Source organism: Lontra canadensis, unplaced genomic scaffold (genome assembly GCF_010015895.1).
Source record: "Lontra canadensis isolate GAN:19392208 unplaced genomic scaffold, GSC_riverotter_1.0 scaffold2, whole genome shotgun sequence".
Lineage (NCBI taxonomy): Eukaryota > Metazoa > Chordata > Mammalia > Carnivora > Mustelidae > Lontra > Lontra canadensis.
Genome location: NW_022630996.1, coordinates 39,594,797 through 39,616,175, shown reverse-complemented (window position 1 = coordinate 39,616,175; position 21,379 = coordinate 39,594,797). Strand labels below are relative to the sequence as shown.

Genomic DNA, 21,379 nt, shown 5'->3' with positions numbered 1-21,379 from the left:
ACATAATAAATGTTGTACCTGCAATAAAATAGCTATTTGGATTCCCCTGTCCATATTTAACTGGTGTTAGTAGCTCCCAATGTAAAAAAAAAAAAAAAAAAAAAAAATCCCCAAAACAAAACAAACAAAACAGGCCAATTAGTAACAGACATTTCCATGAAATCTGCAATAAAAGAAAGGTACGAGAAGGTGGTTCCTCTACTCTACAAAGATGTAAGTACATCTCGAGATTATTCAAGCGTATCCCAAGCACCCGAATCCTGTAACAGAGCTATTATGCAACCTTCCACTAAATACCAATTCTAGCTGTTTTGCTAAAAGATTTCCATGCAAACCAGTGTTTTATTTGTTCATTTGGATAAACAAACCTTCAACCAAATAAGCCTTTATTCTGAGGAATCCACTACTCATTTTCCTTAAGACATCATTTTCTCAAATTGATGTTTGAAGCGCTCTTTCCCCAGGAAAGACAGAATGCCAGACACACCAGGTGAGAGGTGATAGGCAATCTTCTGCTGAGGGGGCACTGAGAACATGCTCATCTCCTTCTCCCAGACCACCCCTCTGGCATCAGACAGGGGCATCTAATCTTGCTAATGACTCAGTCATTCCCATCTCTGCCATCGTATTTTTGGACTCATAGGAAAGGGAGATATGTGGCAGGTAACGATGAAAAGAATCAAGAAGAGGAGGAATAATATCATCTGACTTTACCTCAAAGTCTCACTCCAGCGAAAAGGAAAATTTGAATGGGGGTGGGAAGTTAGAGTAGACATGTCCCAAAATGTTAGTAACGGCTTTGAAACAGAAAGACATCCTTATGAGGCCTCATCAGTAATAGCTACCAATCACTGAACATTCTCTATATTCAAGGAAATGTGTTAATTGCTTTATATTTTTATTTCTGACCTTTCTGGGGCAGATAGTATTATCATCCCACTTTAGGGATTTGAAGCTGATCCTCAGAGAATTTATTATATATATATATTATATATATATTATATATATATAATATATATTATATATATTAATATATATTATATTATTGGCCCAAGTCCTTATATATATTATATTATTGGCCCAAGTCCACACCACTAATAAGTGGTAAAGCAAGGAGTTAACGCCAATTCTAAGACTATTCTATAGGCCCAATACCAGCATCTCCCAAAATGTGGACCAGAGTCCCTCCTCCCTATTCAGGTAAATTTGGAAATATATTATATCCCTACAGAATTAAATTATTATGTTGCTAAGAAGTTCTGCTCTTAATCAACCTGTTAAAACTTTAGCCCAGTATTTCTTAAACCAACAATTTTTCTTAAAGATTTTTTTTTTTTTGAGAGTGAGAGAGTGAGTGAGAAAGAAAGCACAGTGGGGGGAGAGGCAGAGAAGAAACAGGCTCCCCAGCACCCTGGGATCATGACCTGAGCTGAAAGCAGACACAGAATTGACTGAGCCACACAGGCGCCGTCCCAAACCAACAGGTTTTGATCAGGAAATGCTTCTTATTATTGTGTAATATCTAAAAATTTTATGTCATGCACTCTGTGGCCTTTATTTATTCAACAAAACATGGTGGAGGAACATGTATATCCTGAGCCCTTCCTGCTGGGCTAACAGTTCATGTAGGGTCTGGAAACATCTCTGGGTAGAGCCCTCCTTGAGGAAACAATGCAAAGGCCCTGAGGTGCAACTAAGTTTTATTTGTTGTTGGTTGATGGGGGCACAGTGACTGAGGAAGGAAGTGGCAGGCACATGATGAATTCAGAGGGTGGTCAGGGACAAAATAGGTAGAGTTTTAGCTCTATTCATATTCATTAGCATTAGGGAATAATACAGTCTACTCAGAATTGTGAAACGGGAAATGATCACTCCGGCTGCCATCTAACAAGTGGACTATGGGAGAATAAGGATGGAACCAGGAGGCCAATTAGGAGGAGGATGTAATATTCTGGGAGAGATGGTAGAGGCTGGAGGGAGGGGGTATCGGGGGAGTGGTGAGACGTGTGAGCTACGTTTTGTAGGCAAGCCTACTGGTATTTATTAAGACTAGCTATAATGGCTGAGGGAAGGAAAAGAAGTAAGGATGACTCCTAAGGTTTGTTTGTTTTTTGTCCAGAGCAACTTCATGGATTGTTATGCATTGAATTGTGTACCCCCAAAAGAAATGTTAAAGCGCTAACCCCCAGTACCTCAGACTGCTACCTTATTTGGAAATAATGTCTTTTTTTTTTTTTTTAAAGATTTTATTTATTGATTTGACAGAGAGAGATCACAAGTAGACAGAGAGGCAGGCAGAGAGAGAGAGAGAGGGAAGCAGGCTCCCTGCCGAGCAGAGAGCCCGATGCGGGACTCGATCCCAGGACCCTGAGATCATGACCTGAGCCGAAGGCAGCGGCTTAACCCACTGAGCCACCCAGGCGCCCGGAAATAATGTCTTTGTAGATGTCATCAACGGATGAGGTTGAGACTTTAAGACAATGTAATTGGTGTTTAGCAAAGAAACATATAAAGGAGAGTACCATGCAAAGCCAGAGAAGACGATCATGTGACACTGGGGGGCAGAGACTGGAGTGGTGCATCTAACCGCCAGGAATCCCCAAGGATTATGGGAAACACCAGAAACAAGAAGAGTCTGCTTCCTCTCCCCTCCTATAGGTTTCAGAGGGAACATGGCCCTGCCAACACACTGATTTTGGATCTCTATCTGAGATAATAAATTCTGATGTTTTAAGCCCTTCCCCACCACCCCGTTTGTGGTCCTTTTTATAGTAGCCCTAGGACTAAGACATGGATAGTGTGACCAATATCCAACTGGAGGTTGGGAAAACTCTGGGAGGAGTCAGGATGGAGGGGGTAAAATTTGAACCATCAACAATCAAATGAGAAAGAGAAGCTAAATTGATTTCTTATCGAGGTATGTTTGGCATTATTATAAGCCAGGATCTCTCACAGGACCCTTTGTGAAATATTAGCTCAGTAAGATATTAATGGATTGTTAAAAAGATTATTTATTTATTTATTTGACACAGAGAGAAAGATCACAAGTAGACAGAGCAGCAGGCAGAGAGAGAGGGGGAAGCAGGCTCCCTGCTGAGCAGAGATACCAGGACCCTGAGATCATGACCTGAGCTAAAGGCAGAGGCTTTAGCCCACTGAGCCACCCACGTGCCCCGATATTAATGGATTTTAACGGGACAAAAGTTTGGAAAAATTTGGGTTAAACAAACTTAAACGGGCTTCCTGGTTCCAGAACATCTCAGAGCCTTTCATTTATTAATGGGCAACATGTGTTTATCTGACTGTGACACTATTCTTAGAGAGAACCTGAATCCAGAGGTTTACATAAGACATACCCAGATGAGGACACTAAGTCCCAGGTTGAACAATTTCTCTAGTCCTGGGTTAATTTTCTCAAGCCCCCACTTAACTACTATAAACAGTAAAGCTGGAATTTGAAGCCAGATCTAGATGATTCTGAAGTCCATGTATTTTACAATATATCACTGTGTAAATGACATAACATAAGAAAATATGCCTCCATCTAACTTTTGACAAAAGCAGAATTCTGGGTAAACTAGGTTATCTTGGCATTTGCAAAACCTACAGGTGCTAAAATTGCAAGTGATTTAAGGGTGTGTTTATCTACAACGCAGTGAAAATCACATGCCCAGAGAATGCTTCATAATGGATTTCTAGTATACGTCCTTCAGTTTTGAAAATGATTTTTTAGGGGTGCCTATACATATATACCAGATATATCTTTAGGGACGTAAGAGATTATATTACATTCATTTAACCACAGAATACTTCATTCTTTTTTTTTTATTTTTAAATATTTTATTTGTTTATTTGACAGAGAGAGTGATCACAAGTGGGCAGAGAGGCAGACAGAGAGGGGGGAAGCAGGCTCCCTGCCTAGCAGAGAGCCCGATGCGGGGCTTGATCCCAGGAACCTGAGCTCAGGACTGTGGCCGAAGGCAGAGGCTTAACCCCTGAGCCACTCAGGTGCCCCCAGAATACTTCATTCTTAAAAGAGAATGAAGGACAAGAACTTGTTCCTGAAAACTAAAAATAAGGTGGGAGCAATCTCAAGATTTTGATAAAAGAGTGGGACAACAAAGACACACAAATCTCCTAGAAAATATAACTAAAAGAAAAAAGGGCTTAAAAATAGACAGAAAAAAGATAAGATAATTAAGAGATTGCGTCCGGAAGACCAACATCCAACTAATGGGGGTTCTAGAAAGAGAAGAGAGGTACAATGCAAGGGAGAAAATTATCAAAGCGATAATACAAAAACATTTAGCAGAGGTATAGACGTAACTCCCAGATTTAAAGGGACCACCAAGTTCCCGGATCAAGGAATGAAATGACGCAGAAGAGTTTCCAGAAATAAAGAGACTGTCATTAACTTTCCAGAGAGAGAAAGAGAGATACCACAAAAGAGTATCAAGAACCAAGATGACATTAAACTTTTCAATAGCAGCTAAGAGATACTGGGAAAACACGCCTTCAAAATACTAAGAGGAAAATAATTTTCAAATTAGAATTATATGCTCTGCCGAACTTTCAAATAAGTGTGAGGATAAATTAAGGGAACCTTGTAAGGATTCTAACAAACTAATTCTTACACTACACGACTCAGGAAGCTACTGGTAGATATTTTCCACCAAAACAATGATGAAAACCAAGAAAGGGAAAGACAGAAATTTCATGACTAGGGGAACTAATGCAGAAGAGAAATCCAAGATGACAGCTGTGCCTGGAGAGCCACCAGTGTGGGTCGGAGCAGTAAGACAGAGCAAAGATCCTCGAGAAAATAAAAAATATGCCTACCACACAGGTTTTCATAAAAAATCATATCTGTAAGGATACTATAGTTCTGTCCATAGCTTTGGAAGAAGTCCTGATAATGTCACAGAAAACTAAGCAATCCAAAAAGAGGAAGCTATTCTCTCGATGGAGAATATAAAACTGTACAGGAAGGCAATGCAGAGTATACTACTCGGCTCAGCAGTGAGTCATACTTGCATAATAAAGTAAGCATCAGACACTGATTTAGCAACAACCAGATATTCCATAGCCATTTGAACAGGATGGGGGGCAGGCAAGTTGGGACATCAGGTAAGAGTGTTAAATTCGAACCTTGATTCATAGGAAGTCCATAGGAAATATCTCAAATTGAGAAAAACACACAACTCTTAAACCAGTAAGTCAAGAAACAGACTATGCAGATTACTTAGAAATTTGGAGTTAGATAACAGAAGAAACAGACAAGATCAGAGAAAACCTTACAGATAAGGGAAGGGTGGGGAGTGATGGTGAAGACGACTAAAACTTTTTATGGTGAGAAGTGTAATAGGATTTGGATTTTTCACCTACATATGTGAATTATGTTGACAAAAATCAAAAGTAATCAAGAAGAACCCAAACACCCAACTTAGTATCTTCTTCCCTAAACATGTTCCTACTTCTCTATTTTCTGTCTTTGTTAGAAATATTCTCAAATATTCTCAATTCTCAAATTGCCTATATTTTAACCATATCTCTCAGTTAAGCTGAGAGTCTGAACAAAGGTGGGAATTTGGGGCACCTGGGTGGCTCAGTGGGTTAAAGCCTCTGCCTTCGGCTCGGGTCATGATCTCAGGGTCCTGGGATTGAGCCCTACATTGGGTTCTCTGCTCGGCGGGGAGCCTGCTTCCTCCTCTCTCTCTGCCTGCCTCTCTGCCTACTTGTGGTCTCTATCTGCCAAATAAACAAATAAAAATCTTAAAAAAAAAAAAAAGGGTGGGAATTTTAAAAAAGAAAACCACAGGCCGAAAATGACATCACTTAGGCCAAGTCCCCAAACTAGGGCTTAATGCATAGTCTAACTGCAGATTCAACCTTTCCCAGAAATACAGTCTTCATTAGTCAGTCAAGAATTTTCTGATGGGTACCAATGAGTCTGCCACAGGGGTCCTCTCCACCCTCCCCCTGGGAAGATGAGGTCATCTGCATGATAAGACCCTTTGCTTTTCCCCCTAAGAGAAAGATGAACAATCATTTTCTTTTACTAATAACTTTCTTGCTCCACCCTCCTATAAAAACCTTTTTTTTTTTTTTAATGGAGCCTCAGAGATTCCCCTCTACTTGCTAGATGGAACGCTGATCCAATTCAGAAATCACTTGATAGTCACCAGCTAGATCTTTAAAAGTTAAAAAAAAATTTTAAGTGGGAAAGAAAAGGAAAAGAAAGGAAAGGAGAAATAGTCTCAAAACACTGAAACTAGAAACCCTCGATACTTTCTTGATTTATCTCTCTCCTTGCAGCCATCCCGCAGCCAATCAATCACCAACTGAATCTCTTAGTTGTCTTTCAAATTTGCCCTCTCCTCCTTAGCACTACTTCCATGTCCTAATCCAGGTCCTTATCAAGACTGGCTTGGACCACTGCAAATCTCTAAGCCATTCATGACCCTGACCTTAACTCCTAGTTAGATGAATTTCCCCACACTCTTCATTTGCTGTTGCCTTTCCTATTTTCTTGGGCCAGGGTTTTAGACCTTTTCAAACTCTGTTGCATGGCAACAGATAACCAAGACACAGGCAAGATATCAGCATAAAGTAGGAAGTGGATAAAAGGCAGGATGGAGCGGGAGAAGTCAATAGATGGCAGACTGCAGAGAGCCTGGAAGCTGTTCAGAACCTTTATCCTCTAGTGAAGAAACTACTGAGGGCTCTGTATCTTGTAAAGAATATTATGGCCATAGTGTGAGGATGGATTTAAATGAGAAGAGAGAAGGCACAGACACCAGTTAATGAAGTTTATAGTAACACAGAACTAAGACGAGGGAGCCTAAATCAGGTAAAGGCAATAGTAAAAGTGTGGACAGGGCAGACTTCAAAAATAATTTGAAGGTAAAATTAGCGGGACCTTGTGAATGATGGAGATATTATATGCTGAAATAGAACAGAACATAGGATGATTCCCAGATCTGACTTACATGGCTGCGGCAGATAGTGGTATCATTAACTAAGAACTCCCACTGATGTAGGAAAGATGTTAGGGTTTGAAGCCGACAGCCAAGGAAGAATTCTTGAGACATCTTTGGTGCAAAAGGTGATTTTATTAAAGCACAGGTACAGGACATGTGGGCAGAAAGAGCTGCCCTGGGGTCATGAGGAGTGACCCATTATATACTTTCAAGTTGGGAGGGGGTTAGGGATAATAAAAATCTCTAACGAATTTTGGAAGCAAGGTTTCCAGGACCTTGGAGAGACTAGCTATTGTTCGGGAAAGGTCATTTATCATTGTCTAATAAAACCTGAGTCATGAGACCCTTCACATGTGTATTGGTGGGTCATATGCTTGGAGGATGACTGCCAACATGTACTTTGGGGCAGGGATTGGGGGGGCGATGGGATTGTAGAAATAAAGTAAGTTCCCAAAGGAATTTTTGTATGTTAAAGTAGACTTACAGGATCCTGGGGGACTAAGATTGCCTTTTGCCCTTAGCAAAGTATTAACTCCAAGGCAGCTGAGTCCCTAGGGGAATGTCACTTTGCCTGTTTCAAGGACGTGTCAATAGACTATAGGTGACAAGCAAATTTAATAATTTTTCTTCTGCCTTTGTTTCCCACATCACCACTACTCGATTTCACCATGCCTTCAACTAGAACGAGTGCACTAATGGGTGTGCATGTGTGTATGTATGGGCACGCGCATGCACTCGAGCATATGAAGGGAGGAGTAAAGAAATCTGAGAAAATGAAAATCAGCCCTTCTGGTAATCACATAGCAATGTTCCCAACAGAACAGTGACAACATTTCTACATGCCCAAGGCCACACTGCAGCTGCCAAATGACTGACAATCCTTTGTTCTGGGCAGTTCCTGCTTTCTGAGCGATGTGTCCCCAGTCCTACTTTGTTGCTCCCACCTCCTGAACCAAGACTGCTGTGATAGTTGCTGAACTGCCTTGAACACCACATCCCCCCACCCCCACTTCCCTGATCCCTCCTTTGCCTCACTCAGCACAAGGCCAAACCTTTCAGAGGTCTTGTCCTATGTCCCCAGTCCCTTGAGTATACGTCCTCCTTTGCTGCAGGTAAGCGAATAAAATTAATTTTGCATCATTATAAATAAAGAGAAGTTAGAGAGACCACAAAATTGAGAGAGAAGAGAAAATAAAGGTAAACTTAGAGGGTAGCTGAGGGCTCTATATATTATTCTGTGACAAGAATGCAAGACTCTGCCACAATTTCTGAAGGTACAACATTGATTATGAAAATTTTCAAATTTGTCAGAAAAGGTGAAACAATTTTACGGTGTATACCCATACTGGAATTCTATTATCATTCAACTGGTATTGATTTAGCGCCTACTTTCTGCCTGCAGCTATGCCTACCTGTAAAGATATAAAAGGCAGAGTGGATTTAGGGAACAAGGAAGAGTTTGATTTGGCTGGAGCACTGTTCTTGAGGGGGTCATGTGACTTTGATCTATGCAGTTATGTTGGAATCACATGGAGGACATTGCAATTCATGGAAGGAAGTTTATACTTTGGAGGGGGCAAGATGGCGTAAGAGTAGGGACTCAATTTCAACTGCTCCCCTGAATTGAGCTGGAGATCTACCAAAGCACTCTGAACACCCATGAAATCTGCCTGAGATACAAGATTATACATGTCTGGATCTCTACGGGGGCAGAGGATCATCAGCTAAGAGGTACAAAAAACGGAAGTGGGAGTGTGAAGACAGGGAGGATAAACAGAAGGGGGTTTGGGAGCCACCAGATGCCAGCCATTGGAAAGTAATACCCCAATGTGAAAGTGCTCTGCACCTGGACACCAGCAATAGCTTGGAGACTGGTGGCTGTGAGACGGGAAGGGACCGATAACAGCACTCAAATAGAACAAGGGGCTTAAGGGACAATTGCTGGGACCAGGCGGCTGCAGGCACAGACCTAAGCCCATGGTCCTGGAACTGGCTGAAGCCAATGGTCCCCTGTGCCTGAGAGGACCAGGCTTGCACTGGTGCCCACGGTCCTGGGAACGGCAGCCACTGGGGTCAGGCATGCCTGGACCTGTATTGCTTGGGGTTTTGGTGGCACAAAGGTACAGAAACAAGTGAGGGCCTCAGCCGGCCACTGAGAGGGTCACTGGGGTCACACACAGCCTGTGGGAGGCTGTGCTGTTCAACGGAGCTTGAAGGGGGGAGTCTGTGTTCTGGAAGATTCAGAGATGAGTGGTCTATGGCTTCTCTCTGAGGCAGAGGTCTGGGTGCAGACAGTTTACTTTGCTCTGACCCTCCAAAGAGGGGAGAAAAGCTGCCAGAGAACAAAAGCCTCCGGAGAACAAAAGCCCAAAAACCAGTTTCCACAGAGCCCAGCCCCTTGATAGAAGGCAGGCAACTCCGCCCAAGCAGGATCGACTGAAAAACAACGTGGCAGGCCCCTTCCCCAGAAGACAAGCCAAAAGAACAGAGGACAACAACCCCAGGGTCCCCATAAAACTGCAAAACCCCAACACCAAGGGGAAAACAGTATATTAAGCTCCTGGTGTTGCCTCACAGCCTGTATATTTCTTGGATATTTTTTTCTCTCTCTTTTTTAAAGTTCTTTCTCATGATTCTTGGTTCTTTTTTTTCTTTTTAACCTACTTATCATTTCAACCAGATATTTAACACAACACATTCCATAGTAACTTTTTCATACATACACTTTTTTTTCCTTTTCTTTATATATATAGATATAAGCTTCAATGTAGTCCTTTTCCCCCTACTCAATACTACCTTTGTATATATACCAGTTTTAATTTCCCTTTATCTCTGGAAAGTTGAGTTTTCAAACAAAGATAACAAGATACACCCAGGAAGGACTGAAATACCCTTCCTCACCCCCACGGAGAGACTATAACCACCTTCCCACCACCTCCTCACCCCACTTTTTTATTGTATTTATTTTTTTCTTTTTTTGTTGGTGTTTTGTTTTTGTACTTTATAAATTTTACTCTTGGGGCTCATTTTGGCTGGGTTTTTTGTTTTTTTGTTTTTTGTTTTTTTTCCTTTTTGCTGGTGACTGCTGATTGCTCTGAAACTTCCCAGGGTGCACCTTGCCTGAATAGTGGTTACTATTTTTAGCTGTACATTCCCTCAACCACAACTTAACAGAATGACAAGGAGGAGGAATTCCCAACAAAGAAAAGACCCAGAGACAATGGCCTCTCCAGCAGTTCTGATGGATATGGATATAAGCAAGATGTCAGAAATAGACTTCAGAGTAGCAGTTATGAAGACAATAGTCAGGCTGGGGAAAACGATTAATGGCAACATAGATTTGTTAAGGGCAGAAGTGAAAGCAGATTTGGCAGAACCTAAAAATGCTATCAATGAGACACAATCTAATCTAGATACTCTAACAGTTAGGGGAAATGAGTCAGAAGAATGATTGTCGGTCTTGAAGAAAAACTGATAGAAAAGAAGAAGCAAGGGGAGGCCTGGAACAAATAGCTTAAAATCCATGAAAACAGAATTAGAGAGAGAAATGATGCCATGAAACATTCCGATGTCAGAATTACTGGGATCCCTGAGGAGGTGGGGAGATAGAGAGAGAGGACTAGAAGATATGTTTGACCAAATCGTAGCCAAGAACTTCCCCAATCTGGGGAATGAAACAAGCAATTGTGTCCTAAAGGCAGAGAGGACACCCTCCATGATCAATGAGGGCAGATCAATGCCCAGACATGTAATAGTAAAACTCGCAAATCTTAGAACCAAGGAAACCATTTTAAGGGCAGTTTGGGGGAAGAGATTCCTTACGTACAGAGAAAGGACCATCAGAATAACGTCAGAATTGTCCACAGAGATGTGGCAAGACAGAAAGGGCTGGCAAGACATATTAAGGGCACTAAATAAGAAGAATATGCAGCCAAGAATTCTTTATCAAGCAAGCCTGTCATTCAGAATAGATGGAGAGGTGAGAAGCTTCCAGGACCGGCAGAGACATAATCTTTTAGAATATGTGACCAGTAGGCCGGCGCTGCAAGAAATATTAAGGGGGGGTTTCCTATAAAAGAAGACCCCAAGAGTGATCCAGAACAGAGATGTACAGAGATAATCCATAGAAACAAAGACTTCACAGGCAACATGATGACAATAAAATCTTATCTATCAATAATCACTCTCAATGTGAACAGCCTAAATGCTCCCATAAAATGGCACAGGGTTGCAAACTGGATAAAAAGACAGGACCCACCAAATGCTGTCTACAAGAAACTCATTTTGAACCTAAAGATACATCCAGACTGGAAATGAAGGGATGGAGAACAATCTTTCCTGCCAACGGACCTCAAAAGAAAGCTGGGGCAGGAATTCTCATATCAGATAAATTAGATATTAAGCTAAAGACTGTAGTCAGGTACAGAAGGACACTATATCATTCTTAAAGGGTCTATCCAACAAGAAGATCTAAGAGTTATAAATATCTATGCTCCCAACATGGGAGCAGCCAACTATAAAAACCAACCATTGATCAAAATAAAGAGACATATTGATAATAATACATTAATTGTAGGAGACCTTAATACTCCACTCTCAGCAATAAACAGATCAACTAAGCAGAAAATCAACAAAGAAACAAGAGCTTTGAATAACACACTGGACTAGATGGACCTCATAGATATATACAGAACATTCCACCCTAAAACAACAGAATACACATTCTTCTCAAGTGTGCATGGAAACTTTCTCCAGAATAGACCACATACTGGGTCACAAATCAAGTCTCAACTGATACCAAAAGACTGAGATTATTCCCTGCATATTCTCTGACCACAATGCTTTGAAACTGGAACTCAATCACAAGAAAAAGTTTAGAAGAAATGCAAACATTTGGAAGCTAAAGACCATCCCACTCAAGAATGTTTGGGTCAATCAGGAAATCAAAGAAGAACTTAGTTAATTCATGGAAACCAGTAAGAATGAAGACGTATCGATCCCAAACCTAAGGGATATGGCAAAGGCAGTCCTAAGAGGGAAATACATAGCCATCCATGCCTCACTCAAAAAAAAAAAAAAAAAAAAAGAAAAAAAGAAAAAGAAAAGAAAAGAAAAGAAAATCCCAAATACACAAACTGTCTTTACACCTTAAAGATCTGGAGAATCAACAATGAATTAAGCCTAACCCATGCATGAGAAGGGAAATAATTAATATTAGAGCAGAGATCAATTAATTAGAAACCAGAAATACAGCAGAACACATTAACAAAACTAGAAACTGGTTCTTTGAAAGAATAAGATCAATAAACCACGGCCAGACTTATCCAAAAGAAAAGAGAAAGGACCCAAATTAATCAAATTATGAATGCAAGGGGAGAGATGATGACTACCACCAAGGAAATAAATACAATTATCAGAAATTATTATCAACAGCTATATGACAATAAATTAAGCAATCTGGAAGAAACAGATGCATTCTTGGAAACCTATAAACTTCCAAGACTGAAACAGGAAGAAATTGACAACCTGAATAACAAGATTGAAGCAATGATCAAGAACCTCCCAAAAAACAAGAGTCCAGGGCCTGATGGATTCCCTGGGGAATTCTACCAAACATTCAGAGAAGAAATAATACCCATTCTCCCGAAGCTGTTTCAAAAAATAGAAACAAAAGAAAAACTTCCAGACTCTTTCTATGAGGCCAGCATTACCTTGATCCCAAAACCAGGCAAAGAACCCATCAAAAAGGAGAATTTCAGACCAATATTCCTGATCGACACAGATGTCAAAATTCTCAACAAGATTCTAGTAACAGGATCCAACAGTTCATTAAAAGGATTATACATCAGGACCAGGTGGGATTTATCCCTGGGATGCAAGGGTGATTCAACATTTGCAAATCAATCAATGTGATAGAACACATAAATAAGAGAAGAGACAAGAACCACATGGTCCTCTCAACTGATGCAGAAAAAGCATTTACAAAATACAGCATCTTTTTCTGATTAAACCTCTTCAGAGTATAGGGATAGAAGGAACATTTCTCAACTTCATAAAATCCATCTATGAAAAACCCACAGCAGATATCATTCTCAATGGAGAAAAGCTGAGAGCCTTCCCACTGACATCAGGAACAGGACAAGGATTTCCACTCTCACCACTACTGTTCAACATAGTACTAGAAGTCCTAGCAATAGCAATCAGACAGCAAAAAGAAATAAAATGTATTCAAATTGGCAAAGAAGAGGTCAAACTCACTCTGTTTGCAGGTGACATGCTCATCCAAGTCTCCATCCCCAAATTACTAGAACTCATACAGCAATTCAGTAATGTGGCAGGATAAAAAAATCAATGCACAGAATCAGTTGCTTTCTTATACACTAACAATGAAACTGTGGAAAGAGAAATTAAAGAATTGATTCCATTTACAATAGCACCAAAAACCATAAGATACCTGGGAATAAACCCAACCAAAGAGGTAAAGGATCTGTATGTCAGGAACTACAAAACACTCATGAAAGAAATTGAAGAAGACACAAAAAGATGGAAAAACATTCCATGCCCATGGTTTGGAAGAATAAACATTGTTAAAATGTCTATACTGCCCAGAGCAATCTATACTTTCAATGCCATCCCAGTCAAATTACCGATGGCATTTTTCAAAATGCTGGAACAAACAATCTTAAAATTTGTATGAACCAGAAAAGACCCTGAATCACCAAAGATATGTTGAAAAAGAAAAACAAATCTGGGGGCATCACGTTGCTTGATTTCAAGGTATATTACAAAGCTATGCTCACCGAGACAGTATGCTACTGGCACAAAAACGGACACATAGACCAATGAGACAAAATAGAGAGCCCAGATATGGACCCTCAACTCTATGGTCAACTAATCTTCGACAAAGCAGGAAAAAATATCCAATGGAAAACAGACAGTCTCTGCAATGAATGGTGCTGGGAAAATTGGACAGCTATGTACAGAAGAATGAAACTGAACCATTCTCTTACACCATACACAAAGATAAACTCTAAATGGATAAAAGAACACAATGTAAGATAGGAATCCATAAAAATCCTAGAGGAGAACATAGGCAATAACCTCTTTGACATCGGCCACAGCAACTTCTTTCAAGACATGTCTCCAAAGGCAAGGGAAACAAAAGTGAAAATGAACTTTTGGGACTTTATCAACATAAAAAGCTTCTGCTCAGCAAAGGAAACAGTCAACAAAACAAAGAGGCAATCCACGGAATGGGAGAAGAGATTCACAAATGACACCACAAAAAAGGGTTGATATCTAAGATCTATAAAGAACTTCTCAAACACACCACCCAAAAAAAACAGATAAACAAGTCAAAAATTGGGTAGAAGACGTGAGCAGACACTTCTCCAAAAAAGACATACAAATGACTAACAGACACATGAAAAAGCGTTCATCATCAAGAGCCATCAGGGAGATTCAAATCAAAACCACATTGAGATACCACCTTACACCAGTTAGAATGACAAAAATGGACAAGGCAAGAAACAAAATATGTTGGAGAAATTGTGGAGAAAGGGGAACACTCTTACCCTATTGATGGGAATGCAAATTGGTGCAACCACTTTGGAAAACTGTGGAGGTTCCTCAAAAAATTAAAAATAGAGCTACCCTGTGACCCAGCAATTTCACTCCTGGATATTTACCCCAAAGATACAGATGTAATGAAAAGAAGGGCCATATGCATTCCAATGTTCACAGCAGCAATGACCACAATAGCCAAACTGTAGTAAGAGCTGAGATACCCTTTAACAGACAAATGGATAAAGAAGATATGGTCCACATACACGATAGAATATTACTCAGCCATCAGAAAGGATGAATACCCAACTTTTGCATCAAATGGACGGGACTGGAGGAGATTATGCTGAGTGAAGTAAGTCAAACAGAGAAAGTCAATTATCATATGGTTTCACTTATTTGTGGAACATAAGTAATAGCATAAAGGACATTAGGAGAAGGAAGGGAAAAATGAAGTGGGGGAAATTGGAGTGGGAGACGAACCATGAGAGACTATGGACTCCATGAAACAAACTGAGTGTTTTAGAAGGGAGAGGGGTGGGGGGGATCAGTGAGCCATCAGTAATGGATATTAAGGAGGGCACGTATTGGATGGAACACTGGGTATTATATGGTAACAATGAATCATGGAACACTACATCAAAAACTAATGCTGTACTGTACGGTGACTAACATAAGACAATAAAAAAAATAAAGAAAAAGAAACAGAATCCAGGCCAAAAAAAAAAAGGAAGTTTATACTGGTTTCAGTCAGGAGGCACTGAAGGCAAATTTTAAGGAGGGAAGTGTCTTGTGCTTTAGAAAGCTCATTCCAGCATCAGTGTTAGGCTAGAGTGGAGAGGATCTGACATCTGAGAGCTAAGTTGGGAGATTTTGCAAATGATCTGGGACAAAGTAAAGGTTGAACTGTGAACAGAACAGATTGCAGAGAAAGAAAAAGGAGAATTGATCTCTTGGGAGCTGGGTTACCTACTCCCCCAAAGAACCATATAGTTACACCAAGATATGTCTAGTGGTCTTTCTGAAAAATAAGTAATGGGATATGGAGTCCCAAACGAGAAAGGAGGAAGGGCTAGCCCTGGATGCCTACATAAATATTTCGACCTGTAAATAACTCCAACAGTTTAAAATGAACCACTAATTAGAATCAGAATATGTAGAAAAGGCTAAGTAAGTCCCAAGGATTTGGAAAGATAAGATGCTAAGAATTTGCTCTATCAGGCCAACTGATCAAAGGACCTAAAGTTATCCCCTCCCCTCCCCATCTAACTTCCCAGGTTCTGGTTTAAAGCAATAAAAGAAAAACATACGGTTTCATGTACAAGGCTATTCCTGTAATATCTCCGAGGGAGAGAAATGTCAATACTGTAGTTTCAGTTCATTTATGCTTAGTAGTTGGGTTTTATGATGAAAGTACCTGATCACTGTGCTGTGAACTGAGTCCATTGCTGCTTAAATCTTTGAACTTGCAAATATCAGAAAAAGTTTAAACTCTGTTCCTATTTTTGGCCAAGGTGCAGTTCTTAGCATTCTGTCCAGCTTACCCTCTCCCAAATCTATGTAGATATTCATGAGCATTCTTCAAAAGGTACCTTTCAAATTATGAGAAACTTACCTATTTCCATTCTTTTAAATGTTCTTAGTTCAGCCCATGAAAATCCCACAGTATTAAACCCCTGGGAATGCTAACCTGAAATAATCACATTTCCTTTTAAAATGAACTATACTCCTTATTAATGGGTCATTACCTATTTACCTCGGGAATTTCAGAGCTAATAAACGGGAATCTGATGTTATCTGAGGCTGTAATTAAGCTCTTCTCATCTTACTTCATGCATACCAATATTGTAGTCAATACTCAGTCTTTCCTCTGACACATCATATGCTTTCTAAAACAAAAACAAAGTCTTCAACAAAATATGGTCATGCCATTTGCTTCTTGTTTTTATTTTCTCAAGGGGTGTGAATTGGCAAGTCCTGTGGACTTGCTTAACACTCTTCTAAGTTACTTAAATCACCTGTCAGTCAAAACCCACTTATTTCTCAGGCTCTAAAATCAGTCTAGAAGAACCCCATTATAAATTTGTTTATAAGCTAGAGTCATATATTTTCTGATACCACTTATGCCCTTCCAAAAAACCCAACTCCCTCCCCCCACCAAAAAAAAAGAATGAAACAGCTTCTTGCTAAGAACACTTGCATTACATTATAAAGAGTTACCATTGGACTTAGAGTGGCCTGGAGCACAAATCTAGAAATCCCAATCGTCCTAAGGATCTTGACAACTGTACAGACTCTTATACACCAACAAAGCCAGTGTGATCTACTTTTTACAAAAATGTAAAAATTCCTATTTTGAACAACTTTCTTAAAAGCTACAGTTCAAGTTAGCAAAATTTATCCTAGTTGATTTTTTTTTCTTCCTTCCATCTCTGTTTTTACTCATCTCACATCAAAAATAGTAAAAAGTTAGTTGTCCATTTAAGAGGAGGAGAAAAAAATAACTGTCTTTAAAATAGGGAGACTGGGGCTTAGCAAACCTAAAAAGATTTGCTCACAGTCACCAATTAGCAAAATGCATTGCTGGGATTTGAATCCATAAATACTCTAAAGCCTATTATTTCCCGTGAGACCAAGCTGTCCTAAAAGGTACTGGGTGCTTCCATTTGTCTCTAAGGGTCCCACTGGCTCCTAGGAACTTCCCTGTAAGGGCTGAATCTGCTTGGCAGGGAGCTGCTTCCAGCTGTTTCCCCCTAGTCCTATATTCCAGGTCTCTCTTCTGTGCTTGCTTTCTCTCTATCAGGACAATTCTTCCTCTGTGGGGTGCTCAATTCGAAGGCATTTCCCGCTTCCCCTCTTCCACAGCACCCACAAAATCAAAACATCCCAAAGACGTGTTGAGGGAGGCAGGGGATGTGTCCCCACCTTGCATCAAGAGTAACGGGGTACCCCAAGGCTTCGCGCACCCCGGGGAAAACCCTGAACCGAGAGGTTTCCTGGCGTGCAATAAGCCCCGGTGCGACTGCCTCGTATTGTGCCAGGAGCCTTCGGGAACGTTCCCCGGGCCGGGAGCACCTAGAGCCTAGCGCCAAGCCTCCCCGGTTCCCAACCTGGAAACTCCGAGCCGGCCAAGCTCTAGCTCCCGCCTTGCGCACACTGCGGCTCCGCAGACACCCACCGGGCGCTCCCGGCGTCCCGGGACAACCGCGAGGCAGGACCCTGCGCGCCGCGTCGCACTCACCCGAGCCCGCAGGTCCGCGCAGCCGTGGCGCAGGCGGCGAGAAGTGCGGCCCCTCGCGACTAGCCAGCCCGACGCCGGCTTCTTAGCGCGCCTCTCCGCGGCCCACGTGACCTAGACCTTTGGAGCCAGAGGTGGGTCCCCACCTCCCGTCCCCGCGACCCCGCCGCACGCAGCAGCCTCCAACCTGGAAGAAGCAGGCACCCCGGAGGGGAATATTGAAAAGTAAAGGGAGAAAGGTCGGCTGCGGGCGCAGCTCTGGTGGGTTTGTTCCTTTGCGTGTTTTGATTTTCGCTCCCTCTTTTTTAAAGCTGCTCTCAGAATTTAAACATTGTATTTAAAAATATCCGCCCCCCCGCCCCCAGCGGGTGCTTGCAATCCTGGTGCTCGCAACCTGGGTGTTTGCATCTGGAAACCCAGTGGTGTTTTTCCTGCCACTGTTTAGAAAGCCCACTTGTATTCATTCCAAGTGCCCATTCCAGTCTACTGATCCTGAGAGCTCACCAAGGGCCAGCCCTGAGCCAGGTGCTTTCTCTGCAGGAGGGCCTGGGAACCTTATGGCAACCTGATAGGTTCTGTGCTAAGATTATCCCCTTCTGCAGGCGGGTAACTGAGACTTAGGTTAAGTGTCACATCTCTTGTAAGTGATAGGTATTTTGAGCTGCCCTCAGGTACTGGCACTGAGCCAGACACCGGGGATGGGGGGCGGCGGGCGCAGGGGCTAGAAAGGTAAGGAGATTACAAGCGCAAAGTAAGACAAAATACAGGAATGTAGTCGTTCCCACATCGGAATGTCCCCAAATGTCCTGTGATTCGGAGATGGTTACTTAGAGCACCCCGGGCAGGCCACCTGGCTTAGAATTCTGGCTGTGCTACTTGGCTACTAGTTCTGATCCATTATTTTTAAAGATGATCAAACAAGACCACCCTGCTCCTTTGTCGGGTGACTTGGCTGCTCTTCCCATCAAGAGGTAGAGTCTGTTTTCCGTGGTCCCATTAACTCAGAGCTGGCTTTCTGACTGGTTTTGGCTGTTAGAATGTGGGCAAGTGCTGGTTGCATCCAGCATCAAAATGCCTTGCAGAAATCAAAACACCTTGCAGCTTCTGTTTTGAGGCTACTGCCTTGTAACCACCATGGGAGAAGACAGCATGGCTCCTGGACAGTAAGAGGTCGCACACAGGAGGCAGAACATTCCAGAGACAGCAGCACCCCTGAGAGACCAGTAAGAGAAGTCAGAGAGGGTTGCAGCTCAGCCTCTCCACTAGCCTAGTGGATGAGTGAGCCCTGGCAGAAATTAGCAGCAGAATGGCCCGGCCAGTCCACTGTGCAGAAGAAAAAACCAATTTATTGTTATTTTAAGCCATTTACATTTTGGGTGGTTTGTTATGCAACTTAAGCTAACTATAGCACTAATTTTGTAAGCTGGAACAAATTACTTAATGTCACTGAGTCTCAGTTTTCTGGAAAAGCAATCTGGGGAATCCTGGACACTCAGAACAAGATTTGGGGAAGGATAGATTTGCTGCAGGGGGCACGCAATGGACTTAGTCCCATGGATGCCTCATTCTGTGTGGAGGACAGCCAGTGGAAGGCCAAAAGGGGCCCTCTAAATTTTGGACCTTAGGACAAGGACAGCTACTGGCCAAGGAATACCTTTGCCCAACATGGAGCCACTTACGTGAAAACCAAACTGAATTTTATAGTAAATAGAAGATGAATCATACTTGAGCATATGTCTTCAAAAACAGGGTGTCGCCAAAGTTTTATTGCAGTTTTAATAACTTCAGAGGTATAAATGCTGCAGCTTTCAAAGCCATCACTTGAAAGTTTAACTACCACACTTACTCAGTTTTGTGAATTTTGAGTAACACATTTTTCAGTTTTAATTTTTGTTTCATTTCCCCTGAGTGAAAAATGGGACATGTTAATTAAAAGAAAAAAAATTACATCTATTAAAATAATTAAAACTTAGAGTCAAAAGAAGTAAACTTCCAAATGACAATTTTATAAGTTTGTGGCATTTATACTTCTGAGGTTATTATAACTAAAATTGCACTAACATATTTGAATCACCCTATATTTGAGTTTGTGGTATATCAGGTTTGACATTAGGTACTGAAGCTTAGATTTAAAAAAAAAAAAAAAAAGGAAGAAAGAAGAAAGAAGTGGTCTTCTTTAGAAACTTGAAGTTAGTTGGAGAGAGGAGCCACTTAACTTGATCCCATAATGCAGTATGATAAGAGCTAACTGGGGCCTATACAAATTACTGTCCATACAGAGAACAGGGACCAAGTGACTCTGGCTAAGGAGCCAGGTGACCTGAGGTGACATGAAGCCGAGCATTAAAAATTAATAGATATTGCAGAGAAAGTGGGTAACACAAGCAAAGAACATAACCACATGTGAATTGATTCTGTGTTCTGGGAATGATTGACTGTTCGGGACTCCTGGATGTACTCAGGATGGGTTAGCAGCTGGCTAAAATGGAGATACAGAAATCAGAGTGGGGAAAGCTCGAATGTCAAGTTACAAAGACTGATGTCATTCCATTAGTAGATTGAGAAATCAGCTATTTTAATGAAATAAGATAGAACAGAATAGAACGGGTATCTTAGTTTCCTAGGACTATAGCAGAGTACTAATAACTGGGTGGTTATAAACAGTAGAAATTTATTGTTTCATGGTTCTGGAGGCTGGAAATCTGAATTAAGGTGTCTGCAGGGCCATGTTCCCTCTGAAACCTGTAAGGGAAGGATTCTTCTTCCCTCCTCCAGCTTCTAATAGCCCCAGGGGCTCCATGGTTTATGGCAACATAATTCCCATCTGTGCTTCTGTCTTCAAGGATGTCCCCATGTTTCTTCATATTATCTTCCTTCTGCATGTGTCTGTGTCCCTATTTCCCCCTTTTATGAGAACACCAGTATTGGATTAGGACCCCCCCCCCACCAATGACCTCATTTTAACTTCATTACCTCTGTGAAGACCCTCTTTCCAAATAAGGCCATATTCTGAGGTACCCAGAGTGGGGAGTGAGGACTTCAATGTATCTTTTTTGGAGGACACGAATCATTCCATGAAAATAGGAGAGAAAATGTCAGAGAAAGTCATGCTTTGTGACACTTTCTGTTTGTGTGTGTGTGTGTGTGTGTGTGTGTGTGTGGTAGGTCATTGTATCAGTTTCCTATAGATAGCATAACAAATTCCCATGGAATTCATGCCTGAAAGGAACACATTTATTCTCTTATGGTTCTGAAGTCAGGAGTCTAAAAACCAAGGTGTTAGCAGACTGCATTCCTTCTTGAGGCTTTTGGGAAGAGTCTGATTCCCCGTCTTTTTCATCTTCTAGAAGCTGCCCACATTCTTTGTCTCCTGGCTGCTTCCTTACATCATTCCAACCTCTTGCTGCCATCTTCATATCTGCTCCTCCTCATCCTGATCTTCCTGGCTCTCTTAGAAGGATTGTTGTAACCACATTTGTCCCACCAGATAGTCCAGGATAATCTTGTCATCTTAAAGTCCTTAATTTAGTCACACCTGTGAAGTTCCTTTTGCCTCGTGAAGTAACATAGTAACATTCATAGGTTCTGGTGGTGAGGA

The 21,379-nt window shown here is 41.4% G+C and overlaps 1 protein-coding gene across 2 annotated transcripts in view; it reads right to left on the bottom strand.

Moving 5' to 3' along the window:
• The window catches only part of CPVL (carboxypeptidase vitellogenic like), a 126,110-nt gene extending 108,276 nt beyond the window's left edge, over nucleotides 1-17,834 (bottom strand). For both annotated transcript variants that reach the window (XM_032872458.1, XM_032872466.1), the window contains exon 1: nucleotides 17,785-17,834. The gene's annotated coding sequence lies outside the window, so the exon portion shown is untranslated. The remainder of the gene's footprint in view (nucleotides 1-17,784) is intronic.
• Between the last annotated feature and the right edge of the window lie 3,545 nt (nucleotides 17,835-21,379).